Source organism: Bos grunniens, chromosome 4, assembly GCF_055505025.1.
Source record: "Bos grunniens cultivar Pamir isolate PY7600 chromosome 4, Bosgru_T2T1.0, whole genome shotgun sequence".
NCBI classification, from domain to species: domain Eukaryota; kingdom Metazoa; phylum Chordata; class Mammalia; order Artiodactyla; family Bovidae; genus Bos; species Bos grunniens.
This window is the reverse complement of record NC_141168.1, coordinates 101,683,236-101,702,303: the sequence shown is the minus strand read 5'-3', so window position 1 is coordinate 101,702,303 and position 19,068 is coordinate 101,683,236.

Below are 19,068 nucleotides of genomic sequence, written 5' to 3'. Positions count from 1 at the left end.
TATTTTATCCATGTTAAATTACTGAAGTTGACAACTGTACTATTACAGTTATTAACCGAATATCCCTATTCTTAGGAAATTCAGAAATATGTACTGAAGTATGTGGGATACTTCATGGGAATAAAAACCATGATATCTGCAGCAGGCCTTCCAAGAGTTTAGAAAAAAACTTTTTGGGTGGGGAGCAGACAAATAATAAAGAAATGGGGTGAAATGATAAGAACAAGTGAAAAATCTGGGCAGAGGTTATATGGATATTATTTGTATTATTTTTGGAACTTTTCTTTAAGCTTGACATTAAAAATTAAAAATGTGCAAAAAAATAAAATAAAATAAAAATAAAAGAGAGACCTTATTTTTTAAAGCAAACTTCATAATATATATTTTTTATAATTTTTGTAACTTTTTTTTCTTTAATATTGTATTTTTGAAAATACAACCTCTACTCTAGATTTTTAGTCTTTTCTTTTTGGTATTTGTTATCAATTTAGTACCTTTAAAACCCAATCTTCAATACCCATTTTTACTTGGGAGTGAGATTACTGGCTTGACTGCTCTCTTCCACTTTGGACTCTGTTTTTCTCCACTAGGTCACCTCTATCTCCTTCCTCCCTCTTCTCTTCTCTACCCAACTCTGTGAATCTCTTTGTGTGTTCCAGACAGTTGAGAACACTTAGGGAACTGATTACTGGCTGTATCTATCTCGCTCCTTTTGATTCCCCCCTTTATCCTCCTGGCGACCTCTGTCTCTTTCCTCCCTCTTCTCTTCTCTGTATAACTCCGTGAACATCTCTGAGTGGTTCCAGACTGTGGAGTACACATAAGGAAGTGATTACTGGCTAGCTTGCTCTGTCCTCTTTTGATTCCACCTCATCTCATTCGGGTCACCTCTAACTCCCGCCTCCCTCTTCTCTTCTCCATGTAACTCTGTGAACCTCTCTAGGTGTCCCTCACTGTGGAGAAACTTTTAATCTTTAACCTAGATGTTTTATCAATGGAGCTGTATAGATGGAGAAATCTTGAGGCTACTGTAAAAATAAGACTGAATACCAGAAGCAGGAGGCTTAAGTCCAAATCCTGAGAACACCAGAAACTCCTGACACCAGGCAACATTAATCAACAGGAGCTCATCAAACACCTCCATACCTACACTGAAACCAAGCACCACCCAAGGGCCAACAAGTTCCAGAGCAAGACATACCACACAAATTCTCCAGCAACACAGGAACACAGCCCTGAGCTTCAATATACAGGCTGCCCAAAGTCACTCCAAACCCACTGACGTCTCATAACTCATTACTGGACACTTTACTGCACTCCAGAGAGAAGAAATCCAGCTCCACCCACCAGAACACCGACACAAGCTTCCCTAACCAGGAAACCTTGACAAGCCACCAGCACAATCCCACTCACAGTGAGGAAACTCCACAATAAAGAGAATTCAACAAACTGCCAGAATACAGAAAGGCCACTGCAAACACAGCAATATAAACAGGATGAAAAGACATAGAAATACCCAGCAGATAAAGGAACAGGATAAATGCCCACGAAACCAAATGAAAGAGGAAGAGATAGGGAATCTCCCTGATAAGGAATTCAGATTAATGATAGTAAAAATGATCCAAAATCTCAAAATAAAAATGGAATCACAGATAAATAGCCTGGAGACAAGGATTGAGAAGATTCAAGAAAGGTTTAACAAGGACCTAGAAGAAATAAAAAAGAGTCAGTATATAATGAATAATGCAATAAATGAGAACAAAAACACTCTTGAGGAAACAAATAGTAGAATAATAGAGCAAGAAGATAGGATTAGTGAGGTAGAAGATAAAATGGTAGAAGCAAATGAATCAGAGAGGAAAAAAGAAAAATGAATTAAAAGAAATGAGGACAACCTCAGAGATCTCCAGGACAATGTTAAATGCCCCAACATTCAAATCATAGTAGTCCCAGAAGAAGAAGACAAAAAGAAAGACCATGAGAAAATACTTGAGGAGATAATAGTTGAAAACTTCCCTAAAATGGGGAAGGAAATAATCACCCAAGTCCAAGAAACCCAGAGTCCCAAACAGGACAAACCCAAGGCAAAACACCCCAGTTCAGTTCAGTTCAGTCACTCAGTCTTGTCCAACTCTTTGCGACCCCATGAATTGCAGCACGCCAGGCCTCCCTGTCCATCACCATCTCCCGGAGTTCACTCAAACTCACGTCCATCGAGTCAGAGATGCCATCCAGCCATCTCATCCTCTGTCGTCTCCTTTTTCTCCTGCCCCCAATCCCTGCCAGCATCAGAGTCTTTTCAATGAGTCAACTCTTCACATGAGGTGGCCAAAGTACTGGAGTTTCAGCTTCAGCATCATTCCCTTCAAAGAAATCCCAGGGCTGATCTCCTTCAGAATGGACTGGTTGGATCTCCTTGCAGACCAAGGGACTCTCAAGAGTCTTCTCAAAGACCATAGTCAAAAGCATCAATTCTTTAGTGCTCAACTTTCTTCACAGTCCAACTCTCACATCCATACACGACCACTGGAAAAACCATAGCCTTGACTAGATGGACCTTTGTTGGCAAAGTAATGTCTCTGCTTTTCAATATGCTATCTAGGTTGGTGACAACTTTTCTTCCCCAAGACACATATTAATCAAATTAACAAATATCAAACACAAAGAACAAATATTAAAAAGCAGCAAGGGAAAAACAACAACACACAAGGGGATTCCCATAAAGATAACAGCTGATCTTTCAATAGAAACTCTTCAGGCCAGGAGAGAATGGCAGGACATACTTAAAGTGATGAAAGAAAATAACCTACAGCCCAGATTACTGTACCCATCAAGGATCTCATTCAAATATGAAGGAGAAATCAAAAGCTTTACAGACAAGCAAACACTGAGAGAATTCAGCACCACCAAACCAGCTTTCCAACAAATGTTAAAGGATCTTCTCCACACAGGAAATACATAAAGGGTGTATAAACTTGAACCCAAAACAATAAAGTAAATGGTAACGGGATCATACTTATCAATAATTACCTTAAACGTAAATGGGTTGAATGCCCCAAACAAAAGACAAAGACTGGCTGAATGGATACAAAAACAAGACCCCTATATATGTTGTCTATAAGAGACCCACCTCAAAACAGGGGACACACACAGACTGAAAGTGAAGGGCTGGAAAAAGATATTCCACGCAAATAGAGACCAAAAGAAAGCAGGAGTAGCAATACTCTTATCAGATAAAATAGACTTTAAGGCAAAGGCTGTGAAAAGAGACAAAGAAGGACACTACATAATGATCAAAGGGTCAATCCAAGAAGAAGATATAACAATTATAAATATATATGCACCCAACATAGGAGCACCACCATATGTAAGACAAATGCTAACAAGTATGAAATGGGAAATGAACAATAACACAATAATAGTGGGAGACTTTAATACCCCACTCACACCTATGGATAGATCAACTAAACAGGAAATTAACAAGGAAACACAAACTTTAAATGATACAGTAGACCAGTTAGACCTAATTGATATCTATAGGACATTTCACCACAAAACATGAATTTCACCTTTTTCTCAAGTGCACACAGAACCTTCTCCAGGATAGATCACATCCTGGGCCATAAATCTAGCCTTGGTAAATTCAAAAAAATTGAAATCATTCCAAGCATCTTTTCTGACCACAATGCAGTAAGATTAGATCTCAATTACAGGAGAAAAACTATTAAAAATTCCAACATATGGAGACTGAACAACACGCTGCTGAATAACAAACAAATCACAGAAGAAATCAAAAAAGAAATCTAAATATGCATAGAAACGAATGAAAATGAAAACACAACAACCCAAAACCTGTGGGACACTGTAAAAGCAGTGCTAAGGGGAAGGTTCATAGCAATACAGGCATACCTCAAGAAATAAGAAAAAAGTCAAATAAATAACCTAACTCTACACCTAAAGCAACTAGAAAAGGAAGAAATGAAGAACCCCAGGGTTAGTAGTAGGAAAGAAATCTTAAAAATTAGGGCAGAAATAAATGCAAAAGAAACAAAAGAGACCATAGCATAAATCAACAAAGCCAAAAGCTGGTTCTTTGAAAGGATAAATAAAATTGACAAACCATTAGCCAGACTCGTCAAGAAACAAAGGGAGAAAAATCAAATCAATAAAATTAGAAATAAAAATGGAGAGATCACAACAGACAACACACAAATACAAAGGATCATAAGAGACTGCTATCAGCAATTATATGCCAATAAAATGGACAACGTGGAAGAAATGGACAAATTCTTAGACAAGTATGACTTTCCAAAACTGAACCAGGAAGAAATAGAAAATCTTAACAGACCCATCACAAGCACAGAAATTGAAAATGTAATCAGAAATCTTCCAGCAAACAAAAGCCCAGGTCCAGATGGCTTCACAGCTGAATTCTACCAAAAATTTAGAGAAGAGATAACACCTATCCTACTCAAACTCTTCCAGAAAATTGCAGAGGAAGGTAAACTTCCAAACTCATTCTATGAGGCCACCATCACCCTAATACCAAAACCTGACAAAGATCCCACAAAAAAAGAAAACTACAGGCCAATATCACTGATGAACATAGATGCAAAAATCCTTAACAAAATTCTTGCAATTAGAATCCAACACATTAAAAAGATCATACACCATGACCAAGTGGGCTTTATCCCAGGGATGCAAGGATTCTTCAATATCCACAAATCAATCAATGTAATACACCACATTAACAAATTGAAAAATAAAAGCCATATGATTATCTCAATAGATGCAGAGAAAGCCTTTGACAAAATTCAACATCCATTTATGATAAAAACTCTCCAGAAAGTAGGAATAGAAGGAATATATTGCAACATAATAAAAGCTATATATGACAAACCCACAGCAAACATTATCCTCAATGGTGAAAAATTCAAAGCATTTCCCCTAAAGTCAGGAACAAGACAAGGGTGCCCACTTTCACTACTACTATTCAACATAGTCTTGGAAGTTTTGGCCACAGCAATCAGAGCAGAAAAAGAAATAAAATGAATCCAGATTGGAAAAGAAGAAGTAAAACTCTCACTGTTTGCAGATGACATGATCCTCTACATAGAAAACCCTAAAGACTCCACCAGAATATTACTAGAGCTAATCAATGAATATAGTAAAGTTGCAGGATATAAAGTCAACACACAGAAATCCCTTGCATTCCTATACACTAATAATGAGAAAATAGAGAAATTAAGGAAACAATTCCATTCACCATTGCAAGGAAAAGAATAAAATACTTAGGAATATATCTACCTAAAGAAACTAAAGACCTATATATAGAAAACTATAAAACACTGGTGAAAGAAATCAAAGAGGACCCTAATAGATGGAGAAATATACCATGTTCATGGATTGGAAGAATCAATATAGTGAAAATGAGTATACTACCCAAAGCAATCTATAGATTCAATGCAATCCCTATCAAGCTACCAATGGTATTTTTCACAGAGCTAGAACAAATAATCTCACAATTTTTATGGAAATACAAAAAATCTCGAATAGTCAAAGCAATCTTAAGAAAGAAGACTGGAACTGGAGGAATCAACCTGCCTGACTTCAGGCTCTACTAAAAAGCCACAGTCATCAAGACAGTATGGTACTGGCACAAAGACAGAAACATAGATCAATGGAACAAAATAGAAAGCCCAGAGATAAATCCATGCACCTATGGACACCTTATCTTTGACAAAGGAGGCGAGGATATACAATGCAGAAAAGACAATCTCTTTAACAAATGGTGCTGGGAAAACTGGTCAACCACTTGTAAAGGAATGAAACTAGAACACTTTCTAACACCATACACAAAAATAAACTCAAAATGGATTACGGATCTAAATGTAAGACCAGAAACTATAAAACTCCTAGAGGAGAACATAGGCAAGACACTCTGTGACATACATCACAGCAGGATCCTCTATGACCCACTTCCCAGAATATTGGAAATAAAAGCAAAAATAAACAAATGGGGCCTAATTAAACTTAAAAGATTCTGCACAACAAAGGCAACAATAAGCAAGGTGAAAAGACAGCCTTCATAATGGGAGAAAATAATAGCAAATGAAGCTTCTGACAAAGAACTGATCTCAAAAATATACGAACAACTCCTGCAGCTCAATTCCAGAAAAATAAACAACTCAATCAAAAAATGGGCCAAAGAACTAAACAGACATTTCTCCAAAGAAGACATACAGATGGCTAACAAACACATGAAAAGATGCTCAACATCACTCATTATCAGAGAAATTCAAATCAAAACCATGGTGAGGTACCACTTCACACCAGTCAGAATGGCTGCTATCCAAAAATCTACAAGCAATAAATGCTGGAGAGGGTGTGGAGAAAAGGGAACCCTCTTACACTGTTGGTGGGAATGCAAACTAGTACAGCCACTATGGAGAACAGTGTGGAGATCCCTTAAAAAATGGAAATAGAACTGCCTTGCTGCTGCTGCTGCTGCTAAGTCACTTCAGTCGTGTCCAACTCTGTGTGACCCAATGGATGGCAGCCCACCAGAGAACTGCCTTATGACCCAGCAATCCCAGTGCTGGGCATACACACCGAGGAAACCAGAATTGAAAGAGACACGTGTACCCCAATGTTCATCACAGCACTGTTTACAATAGCCAGGACATGGAAGCAACCTAGATGTCCATAGGCAGATGAATGGATAAGAAAGCTGTGGTACATATACACAATGGAGTATTATTCAGCCATTAAAAAGAATACATTTGAATCCGTTCTAATGAGGTGGATGAAACTGGAGCCGAGTGAAGTAAGCCAGAAAGAAAAACACCAACACAGTATACTAACGCATATATATGGAATTTAAAAAGATGGTAATGATAACCCTGTATGGGAGACAGCAAAAGAGACACAGATGTATAGAAGAGTCTTTTGTACTCTGTGGGAGAGGGAGAGGGTGAGATGATTTGGGAGAATGGCATTGAAACATGTATAATATCATATATGAAACGAATCGCCAGTCCAGGTTCAATGCATGATACAGGATGCTTGGGGCTGGTGCACTGGGATGACCCAGAGGGATGGTACAGGGATGGAGGTGGGAGGGGGGTTCAGGATGGGGAACACGTGTACACCTGTGGCGGATTCATGTTGATGTATGGCAAAACCAATACAATATTGCAAAGTAATTAGCCTACAATTAAAATAAATAAATTTATATTAAAAAAATAAGCTACAGAGATATATTGTACAGCACAGGGAATATATCAAATATTTTATAATAATTACAAATGGAATATAACCTTTAAAATTTTGAATCACTATAATGTACACCTATAACTTATATAATATTGTACATCAACTATACTTCAATTAAAAATAAAATGTAAAAAAGAAGACCACAAATAGCAAATGTTGCTGAGGATGTGGGAAAAAGGAATCCTATTACACTGTTGGTTGGAATGTAAAATTGGTACAGCCCCTATGGAAAAACAGTATGGTTGCCACTGCTGCTAAGTTGCTTCAGTCGTGTCCAACTCTGTGAGACCCCATAGATGGCAGCCCACCAGGCTTCTCTGTCCCTGGGGTTCCCTAGGCAAGAATACTGGAGTGGGTTGCCATTTCCTTTTCCAAAAAACAGTATGGAGCTTCCTCTAAAAACTAACAGTAAAACTACCATATGACTCATCACATTCACTCATTAGTACATATTCAAAGAAAATGAAAACACTAATTTGAAAAGATACATGACCCCAATGTTCATAGCATCATTATTTACAACAACCAAGATATGGAAACAACTTAAGTGTCCATCAACAGAAGAACTGATAAAGAAGATGAATAGAAACTATAAAACTCTTAGAGGAAAACATAGGCAGAACACTTGATGACATAAATCACAAGATCCCCTATGACCTACCTCCTAGAGTAATAGTAATAAAAACAAACAAGTGGGACCTAATTAAACTTAAAAGTTTTTGAACAGCAAAGGAAACTAAAAACAATATGAAAAGACAACCCTCAGAATGGGAGAAAATAATAGCAAATGAAACAATGGACTTATTTTGTTGAATGAAACAAAGGATTAATTTCCAAAATATATAAGCAGCTCATACAAATCAATACCAAAAAATCAAACAACCCAATCAAAAAGTGGGAAAAAGACCTAAACAGATATTTTTCCAAAGACATACAGGTGGCTAACAAACACATGAAAAGATGCTTAACATCACTCATTGTTAGAGAAATGCTAATCAAAACTACAATGAGATATCACCTCACACAAGTCAGAATGGCCTTTCAGATCAAAAAATGGGCAGTCAGATCAAAAAATCTACAAACAATAAATGCTGGAGAGGGCGTGAAGAAAAGGGAACCTCCTTGCATATCAGTGGAAATGTAAATTGAACAGCCACAATGGAAGACTGTGTGGAGACTCCTTTAAAAACTAGGAATAAAACTACCATGTGACCCAGAAATCTCACTCCTAGGCACACACCCTGAGGAAACCAAAATTGAAAAAAACACATGTATCCCAATGTTCATAGTAGCAGTATTTCCAATAGCTAGAACATGGAAGCAACCTAGATGTCCATCAACAGATTAATGGATAAAGGAGCTGTGGCACATATACACAATGGAAGATTACTCAGCTATAAAAAGAACACATTTGGGTCAGTTCTAATGAGGCAGAAGAACCTAACACCTATTATACAGAGGGATGTAAATCACAAGGAGAAAAATAAGTATCATATACTGATCCATGTATGTGGAATCTGGGAAGATGGCACTGATGAAGTTATTTGCAGGGCAGCAATGGAGACACATGGAGAACAGGATGGTGGACAAGGGAGGGGGGAGGAAGAAGAGTATAGGATGTATGGAAAGAGTAACCAGGGAACATATTACCATATGTAAAATAGACAGCCAAAGGGAATTTGCCATATGACTCAAGGATCTCAAACCAGGGCTCTGTAACCTAGTAGGGTGGGATTTTGGAAGAGGGGTGGGAGGGAGGTTCAAGAGCAAGGAGACATATGCATACCTATAGCTGATACATGTTGATGTTTGGCAGAAACTAACACAATCCTGTAAAGCAATTAGCCTTCAACTAAAAAATAAATAAATTTTAAAAAAGAATCTATAAAGAGATGAATATTATATTATATTATAATATACAGCCATCAAAAGAGTGAAATTCTGCCATTTGCAACAATGAGGGTGGGCCCAGAGAAAAGGAAAGATATAGCCATCTGAATCCAGAATTCCAAAGAATAGCAAGAAGAGATAAGAAAGCCTTCTTAAGTAAACAATGCAAAGAAATAGAGGAAAACAATAGAATGGGAAAGACTAGAGATCATTTCGAGAAGATTAGAGACAGCAAGGAAACATTTCATGCAAAGATGGGCACAATAAAGGACAGAAACAGTACGGATCTAACAAAAGCAGAAGATATTAAGAAAAGGTGGCAAGAATACACAGAAGAACTGTACAAAAAGATCTAAAAGGACCAGAATAACCATAATGGTGTGATCACTCACCTAGAGTCAGACATCCTGGAGTATGAAGTCAAGTAGATCCTAAGAAGCATCATTACAAACAAAGCTAGTGGAGGTGATGGAATTCCAGCTGAGCTATCCCAAATCCTAAAAGATGATGCTGTGAAAGTACTGCACCCAATATGCCAGCAAATTTGGAAAACTCAGCAGTGGTCACAGGACTGGAAAAGGTCAGTTCTCATTCCAATCCCAAAAGGCAGTGACAAAAAAATGTTCAAACTACTGCACAATTGCACTCAATTCACATGCTATCAATGTAATGCTCAAAATCCTTTAGTAAGACTTCAACAGTATATGAACTGAGAACTTCCAGATGTAAAAGCTGGATTTAGAAAAGGCAGAGGAACCAGAGATCAAATTGCTAACATCCATTGGGTCAAACAAAAGAGCAAGGGAATTCCATAAAAATATCTACTTCTGCTTCATTCACTACACTAAAGTCTTTGACTGTGTGAATCACATCAAAGGTGGGAAATTCTTCAAGAGATGTGAATACCAGATCACTTTACCTGCCTCCTGTGAAACCTGTATGCAGGTCAAGAAGCAACAGTTAGAAATGAACATGGAACAATGGACTGGTTCAAAACTAGGAAAAGAGTACGTTAAGACTGTATATAGTTACCCTGTTTATTTATCTTATATGCAGAGTACATCATGAGAAATGTCAGGCTGGATGAAACACAAGCTGGAATCAAGATTGCCAGGAGAAATAACAATAACCTGAGATATACATGTGATACCACCCTAATGGCAGAAAGTGAAAAGGAATTAAAGAGCCTCTTGATGAAGGTAAAAGAGGAGAGTGAAAAAATTAAGATCATGGCATATGGTCCCATCACTTCATGGCAAATAGATGAAGAAACAATGGAAACAGTGACAGACTTTATTTTCTCAGGCTCCAAAATCACTGCAGATGGTGACTGAAGCCATGAAATTAAAAGACACTTGCTCCTTGGAGTAAAAGCCATGACAAACCTAGACAGCTATTAAAAAGCAGAGATATCACTTTGCCGACACAGGTCCAACTAGTTAAAGCTATTGGGTTTTCCAGTAGTCATGTATGGATGTGACAACTGGCCCATAAAGAAGGCTGAGCACTGAAGAATTGATGCTTTCAAACTGTGGCATTGGAGAAGTCTCTTGAGAGTGCCTTGGATTGCAAGGAGATCAAACCAGTCGATCCTAAAGAAAATGGACCTTGAATATTCATTGGAAAGAATGATACTGAAGCTGAAGCTCCAATACTTTGGAGCTTTACCTGACGTGACTCCTTGGGAAAGACCCTGATGCTAGGAAAGACTGAAGGCAGGAGGAGAAGGGGATGACAGAGGATGAGATGGTTGGATGGCATCACCGATTCAATGGACATGAGTTTGAGCAAGCTCTGGGAGATGGTGAAGGACAAGGAAGCCAGGTGTGCTGTAGTCCATGGGATTGCAAAGTGTTGGATACATCTGAGTGACTGAACAACTAGAGAGAGTTATGCTTAGTGAAATAAAACAGAGAAAGTCAAATACTGTATGTTTTCACTTATATTTGGAATCTAATATAAATGTATATAGCAAATTTAAAACAGACCTATAGATAAAGGGAACACACCAGTGACTACCAGTGGGAAGAAAGAATGAGGAAAGACCAAGATAAGGATATTGAACTAAGAGATGCAAACTACCATGTATAAAATATAAAAGCAGCAAAGATACATTATATAGCCTAGGAAATATAACCATTATTTTGCAATAACTTTAAGTGGTATATGATCTATAAAACTATTTAATATTATGGTGTACATTGAAAAGGACATCTTTTTTTTTTGGAGGGGCGGTTAGTTCTAAAAGGTCTTGTAGGTCTTCATAGAACCGTTCAACTTCAGCTTCTTCAGCATTACTGGTTGGGGCATAGACTTGGATTACTGTGATATTGAATGGTTTGTCTTGGAAATGAACAGAGATCATTCTGTTGTTTTTGAGATTGCATCCAAGTACTGCATTATGGACTCTTGTTGACCATGATGGCCACTCCATTTCTTCTGAGGTATTCCTGCCCACGGTAGTACATATCATGGTCATCTGAGTTATATTCACCCATTCCAGTCCATTTCAGTTCGCTGATTCCTAGAATGTTGACATTCACTCCTGCCATCTCTTGTTTGACCACTTCCAATTTGCCTTGATTCATGGACCTGACATTCCAGGTTCCTATGCAATATTGCTCTTTACAGCATCAGACCTTGCTTCTATCACCAGTCACATCCACAGCTGCGTATTGTTTTTGCATTGGCTCCATCCCTTCATTCTTTCTGGAGTTATTTCTCCACTGATCTCCAGTAGCATATTGGGCACCTACTGACCTGGGGAGTTTCTCTTTCAGTATCCTATCATTTTGCCTAATCATACTGTTCATGGGGTTCTCAAGGCAAGAATACTGAAGTGGTTTGCCATTCCCTTCTCCAGTAGACTAACAGGCAAATTTGGCCTTAGAATACGGAATGAAGCAGTGCAAAGACTAATAGAGTTTTGCCAAGAAAATGCACTGGTCATAGCAAACACCCTCTTCCAACAACACAAGAGAAGATTCTATACATGGACATCACCAGATGGTCAACACCAAAATCAGACTGATTAAATTCTTTGCAGCCAAAGATGGAGAAGCTCTATACAGTCAGCAAAAACAAGACCAGGAGCTGACTGTGGCTCAGATCATGAACTCCTTATTGCCAAACTCAGACTTAAACTGAAGAAAGTAGGGAAAACCACTAGACCATTCAGGTATGACCTAAATCAAATCCCTTATGATTATACAGTGGAAGTGAGAAATAGACTTGAGGGCCTAGATCTGATAGATAGAGTGCCTGATGAACTACGGAATGAGGTTGGTGACATTGTACAGGAGACAGGGATCAAGACCATTCCCATGGAAAAGAAATGCAAAAAAGCAAAATGGCTGTCTGGGGAGGCCTTACAAATAGCTGTGAAAAGAAGAGAAGCGAAAAGCAAAGGAGCAAAGGAAAGATATACACATCTGAATGCAGAGTTCCAAAGAATAGCAAGAAGAGATAAGAAAGCCTTCCTCAGCGATCAATGCAAAGAAATAGAGGAAAACAACAGAATGGGAAAGACTAGGGATCTCTTCAAGAAAATCAGAGATACCAGAGGAACATTTCATGCAAGGATGGGCTCGATAAAGGACAGAAATGGTAGGGACCTAACAGAAGCAGAAGATATTAAGAAGAGATGGCAAGAATACACAGAAGAATGGTACAAAAAAGATCTTCATGACCCAGATAATCATGATGGTGTGGTCACTCACCTAGAGCCAGACATCCTGGAATGTGAAGTCAAGTGGACCTTAGAAAGCATCACTACAAACAAAGCTAGTGGAGGTGATGGAATTCCAGTTGAGCTATTCCAAATCCTGAAAGATGAAGCTGTGAAAGTGCTGCACTCAATATGCCAGCAAATATGGAAAACTCACCAGTGGCCACAGGACTGGAAAATGTCAGTTTTCATTCCAATCCCAAAGAAAAGCAATGCCAAAGAATGCTCAAACTACCGCACAATTGCACTCATCTCACACGCTTGTAAAGTAATGCTCAAAATTCTCCAAGCCAGGCTTCAGCAATATGTGAACCGTGAACTTCCTGATGTTCAAGCTGGCTTTAGAAAAGGCAGAGGAACCAGAGATCAAATTGCCAACATCTGCTGGATCATGGAAAAAGCAAGAGAGTTCCAGAAAAACATCTATTTCTGCTTTATTGACTATGTCAAAGCCTTTGACTGTGTGGATCAGAATAAACTGTGGAAATTCTAAAAGAGATGGGAATACCAGACCACCTGATCTGCCTCTTTAGAAATCTGTATGCAGGTCAGGAAGCAACAGTTAGAACTGGCCATGGAACAACAGACTGGTTCCAAATAGGAAAAGGAGTACGTCAAGGCTGTGTATTGTCACCCTGCTTATTTAACTTATATGCAGAGTACATCATGAGAAACGCTGGGCTGGAAGAAGCACAAGCTGGAATCAAGATTGCTGGGAGAAATATCAATAACCTCAGATATGCAGATGACACCACCCTTATGGCAGAAAGTGAAGAGGAACTCAAAAGCCTCTTGATGAAAGTGAAGATGAACTCAAAAGCCTCTTGATGAAAGTGAAGAGGAACTCAAAAGCCTCTTGATGAAAGTGAAAGTGGAGAGTGAAAAAGTTGGCTTAAAGCTCAACATTCAGGAAACGAAGATCGTGGCATCCGGTCCCACCACTTCATGGGAAATAGATGGGGAAACAGTGGAAATGGTGTCAGACTTAATTTTTCTGGGCTCCAAAATCACTACAGATGGTGACTGCAGCCATGAAATTAAAAGACGCTTACTCCTTGGAAGGAAAGTTATGACCAACCAAAAGCAGAGATATTTCTTTGCCAACAAAGGTTTGTCTAGTCAAGGCTATGGTTTTTCCTGTGGTCGTGTATGGATGTGAGAGTTGGACTGTGAAGAAGGCTGAGCACCAAAGAATTGATGCTTTTGAACTGTGGTGTTGGAGAAGACTCTTGAGAGTCCCTTAGACTGCAAGGAGATCCAACCAGTCCATTCTGAAGGAGATCAGCCCTGGGATTTCTTTGGAAGGAATGATGCTGAAGCTGAAACTCCAGTACTTTGGCCACCTCATGTGAAGAGTTGACTCATTGGAAAAGACTCTGATGCTGGGAGGGATTGGGGGCAGGAGGAGAAGGGGACGACAGAGGATGAGATGGCTGGATGGCATCTCTGACTCGATGGACGTGAGTTTGAGTGAACTCCGGGAGTTGGTGATGGACAGGGAGGCCTGGCGTGCTGCGATTCATGGGGTCACAAAGAGTCGGACACGACTGAGCGACTGATCTGATCTGATCTGTACATTGAAGCTATGATTATACTGTAAATCAAATTCAATAAAAATAAATAGTAAAAAATAAGCATTATATGTATTAATAAGAAACTGAAGTTCCTAGTCTACATAAAATTGGAAACAAGTCACAATTATATTTCTAATCAACATTGTACTCAAAGCATAATTCAAAGCAAAAGGCTAAAAATCAAAATAAATTTATCCACAGTCAAAAGAAAAATGAAAACATTATCCAGAGATGACATAATTTTAGACACAGAATACTAAGAAATCTTAAAAATCTGCTACAAATAATAAGCAAATTTAACAAGTTTGAATTATAGAAGGTCAATAAATAAAGATAAGCTGTATTTGTGTATATCATAATGGCAATTTAAAGAGAAACTTAAATCATAGACTCAAAAATGTAAAATAATTTAGGAATACATTAAGTAAAAATGAGTGAAACTACTGTCTTAAAAATGAAAAAACATTGCTGAGAGAAATTGATGAAGACCTTAATTAAGAGATATATATCATGTTTATGAAACAGAAGACTCAATATTATTAACATACTCCTTATACTCTGACTAATAAGTAGACTCAATGCTGTCCAATAAAATTCCCAGGAGAATTGTTTTTAGATATTGACAAGTTGAATTTTAAATTTATATGACAATGAAGACCCAGAGTATCAAAAATACTCTTGAAATATAACAAAGTTGAAAAAAACACAATACTTGTCTTAAAGACGTATAGTTAACACATCAATCAAGTATAATGCTGACATAAGGACAAACAAAGATCTTAATATAAAAGAAGTAACCACATGTCATCATGGTCTTTTCAACATGCACCAAAGTAGCTTAATGAGGAAAGGAAAATCTTTTCAGTAAATTGAACTATATGAGCCAGAGAAAGATAAGCTTAGCCTATATCTCTTACCCTGCACAAAAACTAGTTCAGTATAGATGACAGTCCTTAAAGAATGCGGAAACTATAAAACTCGTTTTAAAATATTTAGAATTATTTTCATGACTTGGAGGTAAACAACAATTTCTAAGAGCCAAGAAAGCAATAACAAAGGAAACTACTGATAAATTAGACTTTATGAAGTGCAATAGTTTCTCTTCAAAAGACACCATTAAATCTGAATTAATAAGCCACAGGCTAGGAGGAAAATTTGTGACACATCTGACAAAGGATTTATATCTAGAATAAATAAGAAACTTTTATAACTCAATGATAAAAATGTAAACAATTTAAAATGAGTAAAAGACATAAGCAGACACTTTACAGAAGGAAATGTACAAATGGCCAATGTAGTCATTAAAAAATGTTAAACATCATTAAAGATGAAGGAAAAAAAATTTAATCCTCTAATAAAGTACCACTACACACCAGAACACCATTACATTTTAGTGAACCTTTGGAACTTTTTTGCATTGTTGACAGGAATGTAAAATGATACAGACACTTTAGAAAATGATTTGGAAATTTCATATAAAATTAAACACACTTAGCTTTTGATCCAGTAATTTCATTCTTGAGAATTTCTCAAGGTAAAGGAGAGTACATGTCCACAAAATGACTTGTACAAGAATGTTCTTGTAGGACTCTCTACAATAAAAAAAAGTTGGAAACTATCCATATATCTATCAACAAAGAATAATATATTCATACCATAGATGGTGCAGTAGTAAAGAATCTGCCTGCCAATGCAGGAGACTCAAGAGATGCAGTTTAGATACCTGGGTTGGGAAATTCCCTGGAGTAGGACATGGCAACCCACTCCAGTATTCTTGCCTGAAAAATTCCATGGACAGAGGAGCCTGGTGGGCTACGATCCATGGGGTCACAAAAAGTTAGACACGACTGATCATACACATACACCACGGAACACTACTAGATGGTAAAGAAGAATAAACTACTGATAGAAGAAACAACATGAGTGAATCTCAGAAAACTTATGCTTAGTGGAAGAAATTCAATCTTTCAACTTAAAATCCATCAGAACTTTCTAATCACCTATAGATAAAGTGGAAAATGTTTTACATAACAGGCTCAGGTCTCCGTAATCAAGTTCCAACTTTATCTACCTCCACTTCTTTCAGCTTTCCTGAGATTTCAACAATATTATACTTATTTCAGAATTTATAAACTGTGAAGATAGTAAATATTTTAGACATTGGTATCACAGGCTGTATGATCTCTATCACAAATACTCAGCTCTGCCACCGAAGTACTCAAGGTGCCATAGACAATAAGTAAACAAAGGACTATGTGTGTTTCAATAAAACTTTATTCAAAAGACAGGCAATTGTCTGTATTTGCCCTCAAACACATAGTTTGTGACTCCAGCTTTGGAACTGAGTCCTTGACATAAAACCAAATTATACTCTACTCAAAAGAGTGCCTACTGTATGATTCTAGGTTAAAGTAGACAAAACTGCATGTGCTAAGTTGCTTCAGTTGTGTCTGATTATTTGTGACCCTATGGACTGTAGCCAGCCGGGCTCCTCCGTCCATAGGAATTCTCCAGGCACGAACACTGGAGTGGGTTGCCATTTCCTCCTCCACGGGATGTTCCCAACCTAGGGACTGGACCCTCATCTCTTATGCTTCCTGCATTGGCAGATGGGTTCTAGCACCACTAGCACCAACACTTGTGAATAGACAAAACCAGTCCCCAGTAAATAATACCAAGGTAATGGTAGCTTTTGAGGGTTGTTCAAGGGACTGTCTAGGAAAGGGTACAAAGGGATTTTGTTGGATGGTGGAAACTTTATGTCTGATAGGCACGTGTGTCCATGGGTGTTAACATTTTTCAAAGCTCAATTTTAAAAAATCAAAATCAAAACTGAAAACTGTTACATCAAAAAATAAAAATTGATGCAGATACAGGTATCTAGAATTTACAATTAATGTTCTATGTATTCTGCAATGATAGCCTGTTATAAAGATTGCAATGAAATGCCCTTTAAAAGAACTAAAAAATCTCCTTGGGTTTATATATAATAAAAATGCTACACAATAATGAAAACTTATTTTAAATTAATTTGAACACTGAGAACATCGTGTCACAATATAATTTTGTCCTGTTGTGTATGCCAAGCAGATTTCCATGACAGTAAACCATTCGGAATTTTCAACTTTTCACTACTAAAGTGAAAAGATGCAACTTTTCACTACTAGAAACAAAGAATTAAATGGGAAATCTGGATGAAACTAAAAAGAGTAAGACTGCCATCAGACTTAAATATAACTTTTAAACATTGTACATATATGTGTATACAAATATACACACATATGATACTTAAAATATATATATATATATATATGGAAATATAGTGTGTTTCTTAATGACTTGCATTTTGAAGCTTGTGTTTAGAAGTGGCTCCACCACTTACAAGCTGTGTGACTGCTGGTTAAGTCATTTTAATCTTTTGGTTTCTGAGTATAAAATGCAGTAATAGAAGTATCTAACAAAGAGAATTTTGTGAGGAATCTATGAGACAACATAAGAACAAATTTTTGAGCAACACTTTAGACATACTGAAGGTTCAATAAAATTAGCTGCACTGTTCTTATTTTATTAGTTATGTCCATAGATTAAGATATCAGTATTGATACAGGAGTAAATATGAATATGGATATAAAAAAAACAGTAAACAATGATTTTCCCTGGGTGGTGGGATAATGCACAATTGTTGAAATACTTTATGCTTTCTACATTTCCTCAGTAAAAATTTTTATAATCAAAAAAAAATTTTAATCTGGGTAAAAAATTGTTATCTCTCCAAATCCCAGGCAAACATTCTAATGCCCTCCAAGGTAGTCCAGCTGTCCTTGAGATATGCAGACATCCTCCTCAGTGAATTCTCTGCTATAACTGAAAATATCTCCTCAATAATTAAAGCATTAGCCAGTTGGCCCTTTCCATAAAATCATAACAGAAATGGCTGATCACCACATTATGTAGGAAATTCTGTATCCCATGGCTGGAGATTAATAGAATGGCATATTCCATTGACATTGTCATACGAAGCAACAGTGTTCTCTCCATGCAGCCACAGAAGTGGGTACGCTGTTCTGAGCCAATCTAAGGTGATTACCACGGAACGGCACTCATTTTACTAACAGCAAGGCATATTATCCTTCATGCATGGCGTAGCATTCAAGTTTAATAAGATTCTGAAAGTGAAACTGAGGACATTTGGGACAAGGACCCTAAATCCTATGGAAAGTATTTTGTCACCTCTTACTTGTTTATCACTTGTGTGTCACATAGCCATCTCCATTATGCTAACAACTCAATTTAATAGAAGGACAAGTGGACACACCATAGTAGAAAGAAGGCAACATTGATATTACAGACTTGAAACTTTGATTAAAGGAGCAGAAACATCATCCTTCTTCTGTTAGAGACTTTTCCTTGGGGGTAGGGGATAAAACAGAAGACCATTTCATGTTAGGATGGCATAGATAAATAAGAAAGTAGTCTTTTAAGTTACAATTTTTGGTGAGGCTCACTAAACTCCAAAGATCAGGACTACTGGCTTCAGGTTAATTCTGGAGATCAGGACAGACATACCACTCTCCAACCCAGCACACCCTACTGCCAGTGTTC